Source organism: Vulpes lagopus, chromosome 6 (genome assembly GCF_018345385.1).
Source record: "Vulpes lagopus strain Blue_001 chromosome 6, ASM1834538v1, whole genome shotgun sequence".
Taxonomy (NCBI): Eukaryota; Metazoa; Chordata; class Mammalia; order Carnivora; family Canidae; genus Vulpes; species Vulpes lagopus.
The window spans coordinates 39,397,093-39,414,253 of NC_054829.1; the positions used below are offsets into that span (position 1 = coordinate 39,397,093).

The 17,161-nt window shown below is 39.3% G+C and overlaps 1 long non-coding RNA gene across 2 annotated transcripts in view; it reads right to left on the reverse strand.

Moving 5' to 3' along the window:
* The window catches only part of LOC121493919, a 100,472-nt gene that overhangs the window by 35,822 nt on the left and 47,489 nt on the right, over positions 1-17,161 (reverse strand). Inside the window, exon 3 of one of the 2 annotated variants that reach the window (XR_005988585.1) lies at positions 393-458. The exons of the other annotated variant lie outside the window; for it this stretch is intronic. This is a non-coding gene — a long non-coding RNA (uncharacterized LOC121493919). Of the gene's footprint in view, positions 1-392; positions 459-17,161 lie in introns of those variants that run through there. 2 annotated transcript variants of the gene reach the window in all.

Genomic DNA, 17,161 nt, shown 5'->3' on the forward strand with positions numbered 1-17,161 from the left:
ATGGCTAGTGATTAGTCTGGTATCCAAACCCCAAGTATTCTAGAAGGCAGAGCCTGAGATAAAGATGGTAAGAATTAACACTTTACTTGGGAGATATAAGCCCAAGGCCGTAAGGAGAAGAAAAATGAGTTAAGAAACAATGCACTACAATATGATGCAGTTTGTTACCTACTTTCCCTGCATCACTCTCACACATGACCTGAGAAGAGACTCGAAAGGTCACTTGACAGGCATGTTCACATGACACCTGGGATTTCTCCAGATATCTGCTGCAAAGAGGAACTGTACCCTGCTGCAATCCCCATAAGATGGAATAGAGGGGGAATTTATCTGCCCAACCCCCTTCTCATCTCCCATTTCTCATTGGTCAAGACTCACCCAGGGGAAGCTTACACCCACTCACTTCTTGGTCGCATCATCTGGCTCTTCGCAGTCCCTCAAGACTTCAGATTTCTCACCTGCAGAGCAGTGTTTCATTTAAGTCCAAAAATGAAGGGGCAACTAGGTGAAGGTGGGGTACTAACAGAAAAAAAAGCAGCAGTCATGGAAATCTAAGATTTATTGTCTAAGACACAAGGCTTATGCTTCAAAGCAGCTAAACTTTATTCAGGGTGAAGAGCTTAGAATACACTTTCTCCCTGGAGACCAGGGATTATTAAGGCATACATAAGGGAAGGGGGGAAGAGTTCCATTATAGTAAAGGATCCTCCCAAGATTCTCTGCCTTGGCTTTTCATGTTCTGAGGAAACAGCTCTGATCTAACACAAACACTCTCCATCTAACTTATCTTGGAGAACCGTGGTCACTAGTCCAAGCTACTATTTTACCATATCTCCCAAAAGCTAAATTGCTCTTTCTGGGTATAGGTTGAGGAAGCACTCCAGCGGATTGTTAATTTGGTTTGTTTTCAACAAGCTTACTATTTGTACAACTATTTGGGCAATTTGTGTTAAGACTTGGTGTCATCATTCTTTCACCTTTATTTAGTCTCTTGGCTAATTCACCTATTATCATTAATTATTTCAATTAGTCCTATCTAACTCCAGATAAACTAAGTCAGGTAAGAGTTAGTATGATGACCACAACTCCAAAACTCTCTACTAGAACCTATTCTCCTATAATAAAATTGAACACCTAGCCACTAGAGGCTGCACAAATGTCTAGGGGCACAACATAGCTTTCCTAACAGCATAAGTTACATTCACCAAACCTTTCTAGGCTTTGGTCCACTTTGACAATCATATATATCATTCATTAGCTACTTTGTGGAACAAACCTACCTGTAAAATCCAGCCACTCGTTTGAAAGGTTAAATGTTGAGACGCATCCACCCAAGTCAAATCTATCCAGATCCAATCATAATCTCTTGTTATAATGTTAAGAATCCCTAGAGCAATTATTCACCTTGGAAATTTTAGATTAAGAAAATACTTAAGTGTATCAAATCCATTAGGCAATAAAAGTCTAAGAACATCTAGTGTTTTCTAGTTAAAGCTAAATAAACTGGAGCTGTGCATTGAACTAAGGCCTTGAGGAACAGAAAGGCTGCTGGATCCCTTGTGTAAAGGAGTAACTCCATCCCTGAGTTCTCACTCTGTGAAGCCATTTTTTTTGGCATCAGGCTTGCTTTTGATCCATTAGCCTTCATCCATTTGAAAGGCTCATGACATCATCTGTGCATGCTTGCAGCACTGAAGGTTCCTTTTTGTGGAACACTCCACCATGTCGCATCATTTATCAAAAGCAGCTGGCCTCCATCTATACCCTGATTTAGTCTGAACTTTGCCTAAGAGCTCTGCAATCACTACAGAGTCTGACTTATTAAATTTCTGCTGAAATCTCTGCTGGAATGAGTGATTGATGTCCAGAGCTTTCCTCTTTAATCCATTTTTTTTTCCAGTAGCCCCTCCTTCTACAATTCTTTCTGTTTGGCTCAACTGTGACCAAAATTTGTGCTCATCTTAACAGAACAAAGCATATTGTGATGATACAAATACAAAATATGGCCACTGCAGTACAAATCCTAGCTAGAAGGCAAACTGCAACTGTGGTCTTAGGTAACATGCTAGGTGCAGTTTCACAGACCATAGTAGAACATGTACAACTGAAATCCAGATAATATAAACTAGTACAGTCATACAAAATGTCAAGATATTGAAATACTTTTATATTTCTTGGTAAGTAGCTGCTGCCCCAAGCTCCCTACTCCATGTCCACATTCCCAGCATCCCAGCATTCCCAGCATCCCAGACCCTCGCCCTGAATCTTTGATCTTCCCACCCATCCAGTAACTAAAGGGGTAAAGACAGTCTGTATACTGCTCCAGCATTAAAGCTGGCATCTACTCTGATCCATCTTGATCTGTGCCTGAGTTCAGTTGTTCAGTCATTTGAACAGCACCCCTGAAAACATGTACTTAGAAGCAATAGCCATAAAACTGTGGGGCCCTGAAGAATATGAAGAACAATTGAAATGACCACTCTAGAATAGATTTACTCCCCTTCTAAACATCTGTTGCTAATTTCTCTTGTCACTTAACTGAACACCAGGGACTCTTTCCCCTGCTGTCATTTGGCCCAGTCCTTATTTTCACAGTGCCTATTGTGATTTCAATTAGTTTCTCAAGGCAATACATGTGTTAACCATCCTTTGAATATAGTTATATAAGAACAAAGCCTTCTCTGAATTGATGTATTAACTCTAAAAACTGCCAATCAAAATTTCTAGGAAAACTGAATATTGGCAAAATACAGCAGAGAGAAACTTAAAAGAGTAAGAATTTGAGCCTGAAGAAGACACGAGTAAAGTGAAAGAGAATCTGAAAATTCCCCCCTAAATTTAGGCCATAGAAAGAAGAAATGGAGAAAGCCAACATGTGCCAGCCTTCTCAGTAATCCAGGAGCAGCAAACTCCTCTGAATTCCTCTGCAATGTGGTTGGCTAAACTCACTTGAGCCAACCTGTGGAGGTTATTCTGTAACTAAATACTGAGGAGGTCTGTTTTCATCATCTATAACCCAAGACAATGACTTGTAAGGGCTGTATTTCAGAGATCAGATCACCAGGATTCTCAAAGAAGGCTCAGATGAGCCCAAACCTAGCGAGGAATTCCTCCTTCCCTGGAGAAGGATGAAAAGGCATGAAAGTGTATTCTCCTCATAGAGCCCAACTGAGATGATTATACCCCCAAACTGAAAGTAAGCAGGCAAAACCAAACTAACCTCAAATAGAGCACATCTCAGGAAAACCACTGAATTCTCTAGCCTCGGGTTTTTTGCAATAGTTAACAAGTGTTCTATGACTGAGGACTAGTTCCTTTCCTTTGAGCAGAGAATAACATCTTCTGTTTTATTACTTTTCTCCAGTAGAGACTTAATCACAATCAGCAATGTATCTCCAGGTTGTACCATGACATACGAGAGATTTCTATCAGATCAGCTGTCACAAGGTCATAAGAATTTTCAAATCTTTGGTCATGTAGAATTTTGAGCACCTTAGGTGCAGTTTTGCACTGCTGCAAAACTTACTTTTTTTTTTTCCTGTTTAGTAATCTCAGGGAATATTTAACAAGAATTATATAGTCTGTGGCTTCTATAATTTTGAAATATGTCATCTATTTTTGACTTCTCAGCCATGTAAATTACCAATTGGCAATCATTTCCATTAAGGTATTTGTAATTCTATTCTCCTGAAATACTCATCTATCAATTTCTACTCACAAAGATATGAAATAATCAACTTTTTCTAACCTTATTTTATTCCTTCTCTTTTATATAGAATCTGTTTTCCATCTCAAGATTTAATTTCATTTAGTTGTATTTATATTTCACTAAGATTCTAGAACCCCATGGGTAAAAGGTATGCTTAAATGTATAACGACGTAAGCATTTCCACAACCACTTGATTCTTCCTGGTACCTTCTCTTCTTGTCCATTTACTCCCCCACAATTCCTTCACAAATTTCTCCACTTAATAAAGGAAAGTTGAAAATTTCTAACACTACAGTATTCTTGTGGGACGCCTGGGTGGCTCAGCGGTTTAGCGCCTGCCTTCCGCCCAGGGCGTGATCCCTGCAGGGATGGAGTCCCATGTCAGGTCCCTGCATGGAGGCTGCTTCTCCCTCTGCCTGTGTCTCTGCCTCTCTCTGTGTCTCTCATGAATAAGTAAATAAAATGGTTTTTTTTTAAATAAGGTATTCTTGAACGTGGAAAGCAATAACTATTTCAAAAGAAAATGCTACAAAGAAAGTAATACATTATGTAAGTAACCAAAGAATCAAATGAGCATTCATATTCCCACATTCCCTAATCTACCTCAAAAAACCAAGTGATACAGATCTCTAAGATTATCTAATTGGTGTAAGAAGAATATTCCCATGTAAGTGTACTGGTTATCAATTATTTTGGCATCAATTCATTCATTATTCCAAAATGAGTTGTGTGCCTACACTTTATACACTATTGAGGCTTCATCCTTAAAATGGAGATAGTATCTAAACATTACTATGATGATAAGGTATGTGAAGAATGTGCTGCATATGACACAGAAGAAGTGCCAAATATAAGCTAACAATGGATGACAATGTTGACAACAACGGTGGGAAATGGAAATACAAAAATATAATTTTATTGACCTCAGTTTGCTCAAAATCTAGCAGGGAAGATATGTGATTACAACAAGAGTACAAATGGCACTACGAATACAGAAACATTATATCCTGGATTTTTCAGGATAACTGGATTTCAAATATTCTGCCCCATTGACAGACCTTGAGTTTATGTCTCATTATCCTATTCATGAAATATGGTTTCTATCTCTATAATGAACACTTAACAATTAAAACAAGAGAACACTGAAGAGGAATTAGAAACTTTTGTTTTTAAGACTTATTTTGTTTATTTGAGAGAGAGAGATGGGGGGGAGAGTGAGTGGGTGGAGGGTAAAAGAGTGAAGGGAGAGGAACAAGCAGATTGCACAGAGCCCAATGTGGTGCTCAATTCAACAACCCTGAGATCATAACCGGAGCCGAAATGAAGAGTCAAACACAACTGACTGAGAAACCCAGGTGCCCCCACTCCTGCTTTTTACAAAGTATGGTTTTGTTAAGAGCTTTATGCACATGAAACCATTTAGAAAGCAAAGTAAATAGCTTGTAACCAGGCTCAACTTCATAGACCAGACAATAAGTGCTAAAATGAATATAAAAATTCAGAGGAACTTAAAGGAGAAATAGGACTCAATGGAGAAACTTGGACTTCAGTTTAAACTTAAAATGGATAGGAATTTCATAGTATGCAACAAAGTTACAGGGAAGAGGCGGAGCATCTTTACATTGAAAAAGATAGTTAAGGTACAGATCCAACTTCAGATTCTGAAATTGTTCCCTCAAATATGTAAAAGCAAACCTGTTGAGTATAGTGGAGTAAAAACACTCCTACTATGTATCCAGTAATCAGGAACAGTGTCTTCAGACAATGTATTTCCTAAAGCAACTTGAGGAAAGGAACTCACTGGTTCCTGGACCAGTGGAAACCGAAGATATAAAAACATTTTATTTAGCCCCAAATCCCCTTGTATTTACTTAATATTTTTACCTTGGCAAAGTCTTTGCTATTTGGTCTTGTTGAATCCGACATGTAACTGTAGCTAATGACTGGGTAGAAAGCAAGCTCCCCTTCTGGCCCTGGGCAGTGTCAGCAGTTCAGTGTTCACAGACCTAAAACATTGGCTAAGTAATCCACACTTCCACTTCGCTGAATATAAAAGCACTTGCTAATGGAATTGGGCCCCAAGGAAATGTAAACCCTGCCTTGATTTAAAAAGACATTTGGCTGTTATATAATCACTGATTAATTGATTGGTTTCCTTCTTACATTTTGGATCTGATTTGAGAGCATTTGGAAGCTAAATAAGTGCTCCCACATCATCAATTCCCTCACGTAATGAGTAGTAGGTGTGTATCTGTGTTCCATGAGTATCCAGAGGCAAAGTACTGCAGAGCATTAAGGGCTTTTTATTGTCCAATAATATAAAATAGTAAAGGCTGCCTTTTTATTATGGAAATAGATGTACCATAATATATGCAACTCTCCAAGAAATGTCCTCCCATTCCCACTTGATAGACAAGTAGAATGCTCCCCTTCTAGCAGGGCTAGAAAATGTTTGGAAATGATGCATGTCAAGCCATTTTATAGTACCCCAATTGCTCCTTAGCAGTTTCGTCTATAGTAGCTACTCTTGGCAAACTAAGAATTCTGGCTTTAAGTGGAGTTAAAAGCACAGTGTAGACCCAACAGATCCCTTCATGACCATAAGACTGTGCCTTTCCCCATCTGGCAGGGAATAATGCCTTGGATTTAAAGAACATCTTGACTCTGTTCTCTCCAAGTACATTTACAGTTAGGGCATGGACTCTCTTTATAAATCCTTTCAACTTCGTCATTATGGCTTTTCAAAAAGGTAACTTTAATAGTTATAGGCTAAGTGATTTGCCCCAATTCAGCTAGGGAGCCCAGCTTTGACTAAAATAGTCATTACTGGGAGCCACAGTAAGGAGCTCCTAGAATGTATAAAGTTAGGAAAAGTTCAGTTCTCCTTGGAGAATGAAGCCAGTAAGAACCAATATAAATGGAGTTTAAACAATTATAGAAGCAGATACCCCTGTGAGATAGTTTACAAGAACACTGTTTCTAAAACTGGGGAAATCAGTGAGTATCCTCAGGAAGACAGCTGAAATGTAATTGATACAAAAGAAAACTCAGGGATCCCTGGGTGGCGCAGTGGTTTGGCGCTTGCCTTTGGCCCGGGGCGCGATCCTGGAGACCCGGGATCGAATCCCACGTCGGGCTCCGGGTGCATGGAGCCTGCTTCTCCCTCTGCCTGTGTCTCTGCCTCTCTCTCTCTCTCTGTGACTATCATAAATAAATTTAAAAAAATTTAAAAAAAAAAAGAAAACTCAGTGAAACTTACATATCATGGGGAAAGGATAGCTTTGGTGAAAAGTCTTTTTTGTTTTGTTTTGTTTTGTTTTGTGAAAAGTTTTTAAAGGCAATATAATGGTGAATATTTCTTCATGTTTATCAAGCTCTCTTGAAGGCAATACAACCCTAACTTCAAGAATCCATCCCTCAGAAATATCTACTCTTCTTACTATCACTCTGTTTTGACTAAGAGACATTTAGGCTTCTAACTTAGGTACCTGCATGGAGGTACTCACCAGGAAGAAGACTCCCTAAAACTATGTATGACTAGAAAAAAATATTCTGACAGATTTTGTTTATACCATGACCTAATGCACAGGAAATCTGATTTACACATCAATGCCTTGTTGAGTTTTATTAATGAAACTCCATGTCCTGTGGGCTAATCATCTCTGCATAATTGACCAAATTGTTTCTGGACCCATAAAACTGAGAAGTTCAGCAAATGTGATGCCCTCTCCAAGGTACTGATTCCCATGGGGTTCTGCCCATGACTGCCACACAGCCTCTTTCTGTATCTGCTCCTACCGGCAGCACCTTAGATCCAGTGTTCCACCTCAGCCTTTCTCAAACTTTAACGTGCTCTCAAATCACCTGGGAATCCTTTTAAACTGTAAACCTCTATTGATGCTTCATGAGCCAAACATGTATCTTTTCTTGCTGCACAGAATCTAAAATATTTCACTTTCCTTATCTGTAAAATAAGGGGGTTTGATGACCTCTTGAAGGTTAGTGGGTCTGTTCTCTTGAACCATCTATGAGACGTTGGTCATGACTGTGCTTGTTCTATCTTGGGAAGGAGTCTAAAGCTATCTCAGGAAAGGGTGACTGATTAATAATGTCTGTCATGTATTTAGAGTAGAAAAAATATGGCAACCATGTCACATATTAAAAATTTCACATATCTATATATTAAAAATCCTAAAAAAAAAAAAAATCCTATATAGATATCCTCTAAACTTTCTACCTTTCCATGACTCTTGGAATTCATAGTTTTCTAGATATCTTGGGAAAGAGAATTTTTTCTTTGAATAATGAAAACAAGCTATCTAGAATCCCAGTCTTAAACATTTGTGAGTGTGCTTGTATATGTGTGTAACAGAAACAGCTGTTAAGTTCAGACTTCTGAAAGTTCAGACTTCCTCTAGGGAAGTTTCAAAAATAACACATACCTCTGGCTCACTGCCTCTTCCAGAGTGGTACTACAGTTTTATGTGATCAGAAGCGAAAGAGATGTGTCTATCACACTATCAGAGCTTCCAAGAACTGCTATAAAACAAATTAGTTAAATTTTAATGAGACATGGACAAGATCCAGGTAAAATATGAGGAAGTTGTGAAAGGATGGAGAAAAGTTCCTCATTCCTTCTTGAACTCCTCTTAGTACTTATTAAGATCCAGTAGAAACAAGTCACCTTAATGCCTAATGTTCAGGTATTTCCATTTAATGGGGTGTTATACAGTCACTAAAATTGTTTATGAAAAATTTGTAGTAACAATGTGGAATACTTTTGTTCTAAGTCAGGTGAGAGAAAAATGAGATGAAAATTTTTCACAGCTATTTAAATAGAGAGATAGTAGCCTTGAAAAATAAACTTTTATTTAAAGAATAAGGTACACACACATTTGCTATAATATGCATGTATCTACATTCTTCTTACAAAAGGAAATAAATTACCAAAAAAAAAAGCTTACCATGTTTGATTTAAATGAATGTGTGCTATGTTACTTATAAAAATAATTTAACAATATTAAGGCAAACTAGAAACATGAAGTCACAAGTACTCTAATCACCTGGTGACACAACTTTTTTACTTTTTGAGTATTACCAAAACTATATTTCTAAGTTTTAAATAAAAGTGACTGCACTAAGGGAAAAGTGTCTGTGACTGAAGTGTTAAACTGTAAAACTCAAAGGAAGTTAGAACAGTTTGTAACTAAGAAAAGAGTTATGTTAATCCAAAACTCATCTTTACATGTGCTTAGGACTTCAAAAAACAGAACAAGAAATATGATAATCACCAGAATAATATGCCCTGTTCTGATTGGAAAATAATTGATGCAAGGAATTCAATCTGGAGTGATTCCACAAATGATTATAATATTTTTTTTCCAGTTTTAGGCTAGCCATATGGAACCAAAAGTCAGTGGTTCCTCTGTGCAAAAAGACATCATGATAATAATGGTAATATAAACAAAAATTACCTAGCATTTTCCCATTTATGAACACTTCAGTAGACTTTAGCTTATTCCTCTCAACAATTGGGAGGTAAGTATAGTTATTCCTACTCTACAGAATCACATATTAAAGGGTCAAAGATATTGACTGGTCCAAGCCCAGATAGAATAAAACCGAGTGCTTTGAAAAAATATGCTGCCTATCAAAATGAGAAAGCTCATGTCATTAAGAGACTCCTGGTTCAAACACAGGGATGCTTCAGAGAAGATGGAGGCTTATCAGAAGGATTTGGAGGGGCTTTTTCAAATAAATCCCCAACACCCCACAGGGTTCTCTAGATGTTCCTTGAGGTGCCATGTTTCCTTCTGCCAGAGAGAAGTAGAGACACCGGCATTACTGATGTGTACTGACACTGTATTCTGTCATTCACGTGTGTTGAGACAAAAAAAAATGTTTGGAAACTACAGTTTTTACAGAAGAAAAACTCTAGTGAATGCAAAGCATAGTGTGGGTGAGAGTTATGAAGGTCTTAACAGAGCTTGCACACATCAAGAAAGATTTCAAAATTGGTGGCTTCTTAGAGAAGTGTCAAAATTCACTAAGTGCTATTTCTTCCCCATTTATAAACCAGCCTAGGCAGGCCCTTCTGTGTTTCTCTGGCTGCCTGTGTCCCCAGGGGACTGATACTCCCAGACACTATTACCTAGGCTCAGCCCAGGCACCCCATAGAGTTCTGCTAATGGAAGACAATGGCAAGAGATCAGAGGGTAGGAAAAGAAGGGTGCTTGCCCCCACTCAGCCCCATGGTTCTGGCCGTGACTAGGTCCCTCTCTGACTCCAGCTCCTGTCAGGCAGCACCTCTTCCATAGGTCTTAGTGGACCCAGAAATACTGTTTCTTCCATGCCCCCTCAGTCCCAGGAAACAGCTTCTCATGTTGCTGGTCCTTGGGTGCTTCAGCATTCCTTCTTGCTCCCTTTAATTCTGCCCACAGTTCTGTAACTGTCCTTTCACTAAACTCTCTTCAAGATATCTATTGAGTATGCTGAGAAATTGATAATAGGCAGAAATTGATGTAAAAATTCCTGTTTATGCCTAGTTATGCACATTTCTCTTGATCCTGCTCAAAACTATCTTTCAATGCCATGGTACATGATTAGTTGACATTACTGCACTGATATTTTACTAAAGAATATATTTATATTTCGTAATATGTAATTTAATCTAGATAAACCTTAAGGCCCCATGTGACTCATTCTCATCTGGGAATTACATTCAAAGGAAACACAAATTTGACTTCATAAACTTTGGACTATATTTTAAATAATTGCTATAGATTTTTTTTTAAATGGGTCATCCAGGAGTTTTATATAGACTACCAACCAGAAAGTTTTCCAGAAATTATCTCTAGGCCTCAGTCCTTATCTCCCAAATTCCACACCCAGTCCAACTGTTCAACTTTTTCCCGTCCACTAAGTTTTTTGGTTTTTTAAAAAAGATTTTTATTCATTTACTCATGAGAGACAGAGGAGAAAGAGAGAGAAAGGCAGAGGGAGAAGCAGACTCCATACAGGGAACCTGACATGGGACTGAATCCCGGGTCTCCAGGATCACGCCCTGGACTGAAGGCAGCACTAAACCCCTGAGCCACCCAGGCTGCCCTGTCCACTCAGTTTTGAGGTTGCCTCACTGCAGTCTGCTGTTTACTTCCTCCATTTGCTTGTGAGCCATTTCCAGGCTAACTAGGCCAGGTGTAAGCACTTGGACTGACCCACTCCCTAGCCACTTGGCTGGAGAACTTATAGTGTAATCCATGTCATCAGATCCTTCCTCAATCCCCTGAGAAGGAAGCATGCAACCTGACTTTCTTTTGTTAATAAATTTCATGAAAAATTTCTGATGAATAAAACTCTTCCTTTCACTTTGGCGAGAAACATGTTATGTCCTCAGATAACCTCACCTAAGGGGAAAGCCTTGTCCTTTGAACCTTGAGTCTGTGGCCTCACCTGAATAAACTCACCTGAATACAAACACACTATTCCCAAAAGGAAACAAATTCTCTCCTTTAGAGAGAGGACCTCAGAGCTGAAGACTGAGCAAAAGTCCCACCAATGGAAGACCACATTGACTAATGGCATCATACCCAATGCGTATTTATATTTTAAAGAGTAGTTTGCCCACTAAGGAAGAAAAATAAGATGTTTTATTTTCCATTCTAGAAAGAAAGAAGCTGATGTAAATATTTTTTGAAGGACCACAAAGCATCTCACTGAATCAAGAAAATATGATAAATCAGTGGCCAAATCTATGATGAAAAAGCCAAAAAAAGAAGTATCAAAATCATTTAGGTCTCTTTCTATAAGAAATACAGACTGCAAGTCATTAAGTCTATACATTTACCTCAATAATTCAGTTCTGTTGCACAGAATCTGGAATAATTATACGAAATTACAGGATAGACTCTAGCCAAGAATAATCTCATCATTTCTCAATGTCACTGCCATCGCATAAAGGGAAATAAAAACTAAAGGGAAACTCATGAATTGCATATACTTCTTAAGTTTTAAACCCCCTTCTAACTAGTATAAGATGCTCTAACTTTGCTTGCCAAAAGCAAGCCCAACAGCCAAGAGAGTGGAGACACAGATGAGAACAGCAGCCCACAGGTGCCAAGCATTTGGTAAACCAGACTGCCCTGAGAACCACTCACACAGGACTGACTGATCAGGAAAATTGCTCTTTTTTTCTTCTGGGTCAGCATAAAATCCTGGCACATCTTCCTTGGCTGTTCAATGACAGTTAAATAATGTATCTGAGAAAAAAATGGGCAATCAAGTTCGAGATCTCTACTACTATTTTACTCCATTCAGGCCATTATACAAAATACCACAGACCGGGTAGCTTATAAACATCAGAAATTTATCAAAGACTTCATATTATATCCTCACATGGCAAAGAGGGCTAGGGCTCCCTAGACTCTGTGGGGTCTCCCAAAAGCCTCACCTTCTAACACCATCACATTAGGCATTAGGATTCTAACATGAAAATTTAAGGGGAACACAAATATTCAGAGCACAGTAACTACTGTAATCCTGAATTATTCACAAAGAATTTACCTTATGAGCAAGTAGCTGGACCAAGAGGTCACCCCCAATCACTCACTGTGCTAAGAATCTCTGATAAATAGAAAAATACACAGAGGAAGCCATCCATGGCCCACATCTTCAACATCTATAAATACTTCTCACGTAGGAGAACCCTATAAATGGGAATACCTTGCCCCTTACAATTCCCCAGGGGGTTGCCAGAGGTGCACAGGTATACAGAGTAATATTAAAAATGATGGGGTGTGAAAGAATAAGAGCTCTTACCGGACTAAGGGAAGGGTCTGCATCACATGTGACACTCACTTTCCCATTGGGAAATCCAGGAAAGCATTGAGCAAGGCTGAGATAGCCTTCTGAATGGCCCTTTGAATGGTTCCCCAGCCAGAAGCCCACATAGGCAGGAAAGCCCAGTGGGAGGGAAAGTAGGATGAGGACCTTAAGAGCCTGGCCTCTGATCTAGAAAATCTCAGACTTGAACCCCAGCTCCCTCACCTATATTTCTTTTTTTTTTTTTCCTGACTTATATTTCATCCTTACTCTCCCTAGCCTCAATTGTCTCATTGGGTTTCAAAATGGGGTTGGTATAAGGATTAAATTTAATTTAATTAAATTAACTTGAAGAACATGCCTCGCACAGTGCCTGACATAAAATATGCACTCAGTAGGATGGTGGCTCGGGCATCATTACTCACACATTCTCTTACACTTTTCTCTCTACCTTTTTATATTTGAAAATTCCTCTCCAGAAACCTTTCTGAGGCTCTGAAAGAGTTGCACTGGAAGAATCCTGTCTTTTCCTCCCCGGAGTTGGCCACAGAAACAATGATTTGACACCCTCCCCAACTTTCTCCTCCAAAGCACCTCCCCTTATGCCTCACATGATGAGCCAGAGTCAGCCCCAGCTGGAAAACTAGGTAAAATGTAAAAATCCATGAAGTCAGCTGTTTTCAATTATAAACATAATACAATAATCAAACCCACAACTTCTTTGTAGGAAGCAATGAACTGAAGGAGAAAATTGCATGTAAAAATATTACAACAGGCAACAATAAGAATGAACCATTATGTACCACTTCTATAAAAAAAAAAGGGTGGGGGGATGGGATACAGGAATTGTGGCACAACTGAACCAACCTTAACTGGAATGGAATTCTGAGATGCCAGTGCATGGCTTGTTTGGAAAACTGAGCACCGTTCTGCAAATGAGAACCAGCTGGAAGATTCTATCTAAAACAGATTTGGCCATGGAAAAAGAAAAATCTTAAACTGCCCTAAACTGGCCTTGTCAGCCTGGCCTTGGACTAGCAGAAGACACAAGGTGGACCCTTCAGCTTCAGCCTTTTTTATTTTCTAACTGGATTCACTTTTCAGGGACCTGAGAACCAGAACCCAGCACAAAATATAAAGCCTGTTGTCCTAGTTAACTTCCACCATTATAGTTTGTCTGGCACTAACAGGAGGTGGTATTGCTTGGTAGGAGTTCAGCTTTGGCATCAGGCTAAAGTGGACCTGAACCCTGGCTCTACCATGTGGCCTTGGTTGGCTTATTTCACTTTTCTTTTTCTAGACTTCCTCATTTCTAAACTCAGTGATGCTATAAGGATTAAATAACTTAATGCCCATAAAACAGATCTTGGTACCTAGTAAACACTCAATAAATGTTAGCTATTATTATTTCAATTCCCTGTTCTTACTGGTCTTATTATTCCAAAGTGTTTTTGTAATTATTAATAAAGAACAATTAAAAAACAGAATGCTTGAGAGCAGGCCTCATCCAAAACTTCAGATCCTTGAATCTGAACATTGTCTCTTCACACTAAGGGGCACCAGCTTCTAATTAATGATCTTCCATATGCTTCCACAAATCCAGTATTTGGCACTACAAAGGCCAAAAGAGGACTGAGGTCAGTGGTTCTCAGGAAATAAAAAGTTTCCTCACTGTGTTCTCAAGAGTGCTGGCCAAGCTTATTTCAGAGAATTCTCCTCACCCTCAAATTTGGAGATGTTTTTAGACACTGTTCTGTTCTAAAGCATCAGGATGTGTTTTTCTCCATACCATAAAGCAAACAGTAGAAATTTATTCACAGCCAAATTACAATCAGAAGCAACTAGTACAAATGCAAGGATGTTTTCACAGCCAAATTGCTTCATTTTCACTTTTTTTTTTTTTGATGTAAAATTATCACTACTCTTGGGATTTATAGAAGCAGTCAGCAAAATGTGTTATAAACACCTTCTTCAAAGAGGCCCCAGAGAGCCTGACTACAAGATTTCTCACTCTTAAAATCTTCTCTCTGCCAATTCTGAATAATCTTGGAGGCACTCTGACAGAAATTATTTTCCATTCTCCTGGAAGCTCAGATGGTGGGCTACCACAAAGATGTGCTTAGAATGTTTCACATAGAAACATTCTGTCAATTATTATAAGGCTCTGTATAAATGCAACAACTATTTGATAAGCTTATCCAAGGCACTGGAGGTGGTGGGAAGGGCACAAAGTGGCCAAAACATGGCCCTTGTTTCAAGAAACTTGCACCCTCAATATGAAAGAATCATCTCTTCCTATGCAACCATTTTTTTTAAAATCACTAAATGTACAAGGTTTGCTTCACCCTTGTTCTCCCATAAGCACCTCTGAATCTTATTCTCTTATTTGCATATGAACTCTTCTTCCATTAGCCATCATCTGTGGTCTTTAATCTTGGTACTCTCTACCCTGTATAAAAGACATTATTTCTTAACTTCTTTATTGTTCAGTCTTTGCCAAGATTCCAGTACTGTCTGGGTGTTATAAGTGCACTGGATGTAAGAGAGGAGTTGTAGATATGTGTGTGGTTGGGGAGTGGTGCTTGCACATGCTGGGGGTGGGATGTTTGTTGAGGGAAGGGTTACCAGTGAATTCTCTTCCATAGAGTTCTTCATTCCCCTGGAGGCTAGAGTTATTGCCAGTCTCAGGCTTAAGACATGCCAGGAAATAAGGAGAATAAACAAGTTAGCTCAGGCTCCTCAACCAACTCACAGATCTACCCCATGGCTCTAATTTTCCAAGGTGTTCTAGGAGATTTTTCCAGCTATCATCTGGCTTCATCAAATCATAGCATTTGAGAAAAGCTGATGAGGATATTACCAGGTACCTCTCAGCTCTATTAGGATCCCCTTCTGGAGGCTAGGAGTCCTGGTCTCGTCTATCTGTGTATGTGCCTTAGGAAAGATGCAAGTGGGCTGAGATAAGGATGGGAAGGAGGGGAAAGAAGCAGGAGGGAGTATGCTGTTGGCATGTGGTCTTCAGAATCTGCAAGCTAACTCTAGCCAAGAGAAGATGCACAGAGACAGTGGGAAGGAGAGAGAAGCAGCAACCACAGCAATTCCAGGGTTGGTTCCTGGGCTGTGATCTCTTTGTGATCTCTTGGTGATGATCTGATCACCAAGTCCTGCCTACCACTTCAGCCTACACTGATATGTGAGGACAAATATGCTCAAATGAACCAACCTAACCACCTATGCTGCATGCTACTCTGACTGGTGGTGCTTGCCTAACAAAATATACCTTTTTCCTCTCATAGAATTCATGAGCCAATGAGAATCCACAAAGACCCAGAAAGTATAGTCAAAACAAGGATCTTTTAGGTGACAAGGTTCCTGCAATGGTGCCTTCAACTAGGATGGTGGTAGATGAGACAGACAATCTACAGATACGTTTCAGAGGCTGAACAGCAGGGCTTACAATTGGGTGGATGTGAGGAATAACATCCAGAGAGCATCAAGAATGTCTCTGTCACTAAGGTTTTGCAGTTTGGTAAGTAGCTGGGGGACATAGCCATTGACTAAGGTGGAGAAGAATGAGGAAGGACCAGCTAGGATAATGAATTTGAGAAATTTATTAGGTATTCAAGTGATCATACCAAGATGGTGATTGGATATATGATCTCAAAGGAGAGGACTCCTCCCTAAATCTGTCTTCCAAATTACTGCTCAAACTTGATCATAGTGAGGCCCACAAGGGGCTGAGGATCATCAAGTATCCTAAGCCATAATTCATTATCAGCATGTCCACAGTGAAACACCCTGGGGCTACAACTATACCTCATTTCACTTTTTATTCATGATTTCAATAAATATTTACTATATGTCAGGACCATGCTAGGTCCCAGGGGAAAGATGTTGAATTAAAATATACATAGGTCCTGCCCTCATGGAACTTAGACCTAATGGAAGAAGAAAGAGAAAAAGTTGGTTTTTAAATATATGATAAAATAAAAAAGAGCACACATTCTGAAGTCAAACAGACTTAGAACCAAATCCTAATTCAGCTGCTCATTAGCTGTGAAACCTTGACAGATTTTTTAACCTCTATGTGCATTTGCTTCATCATCTGTAAACTGGGGATAATAATTCCTACTTCACAGCTGCAAGAACTAAATAAAATAGTCACATAGAGTACTTATCACAGTGGCACAGTATCTGATTCATCATAGGCATGTGATAGATGTTCACTGATATTACAAGTGCTATGAAAATCATGGGAGGTTTCTGTTTCCAGAAAGAGCTTTCATGAAGGCCTGAGCAGGAAGGAGCTGGACAGGTCTAGGGACAAGCTGTGGTAGAAAGGTTAGATCATACATGAAGCTCAATGGAAAGCCTTTGAACAGATTTGGTAATGAGCTGGGACTGTCCCCCATGTGCCACTCTGGTCCCCATCATCATCACCATCTCTGCCTATACTTTTATATACTAAGTCTACTCCTTCCCATGCCCAACACATGCAGGGACAGGCCTTTCTTCCAGACAATTCCTTTCCAATCTGTGAAAACTCTGCACTATAAGGAGTGATGACAGGATGTGAAGGAGGTTAAAACAGGAGCTGAAAGAATCTGCTTTGTTAAATGGACCATTGTCTTT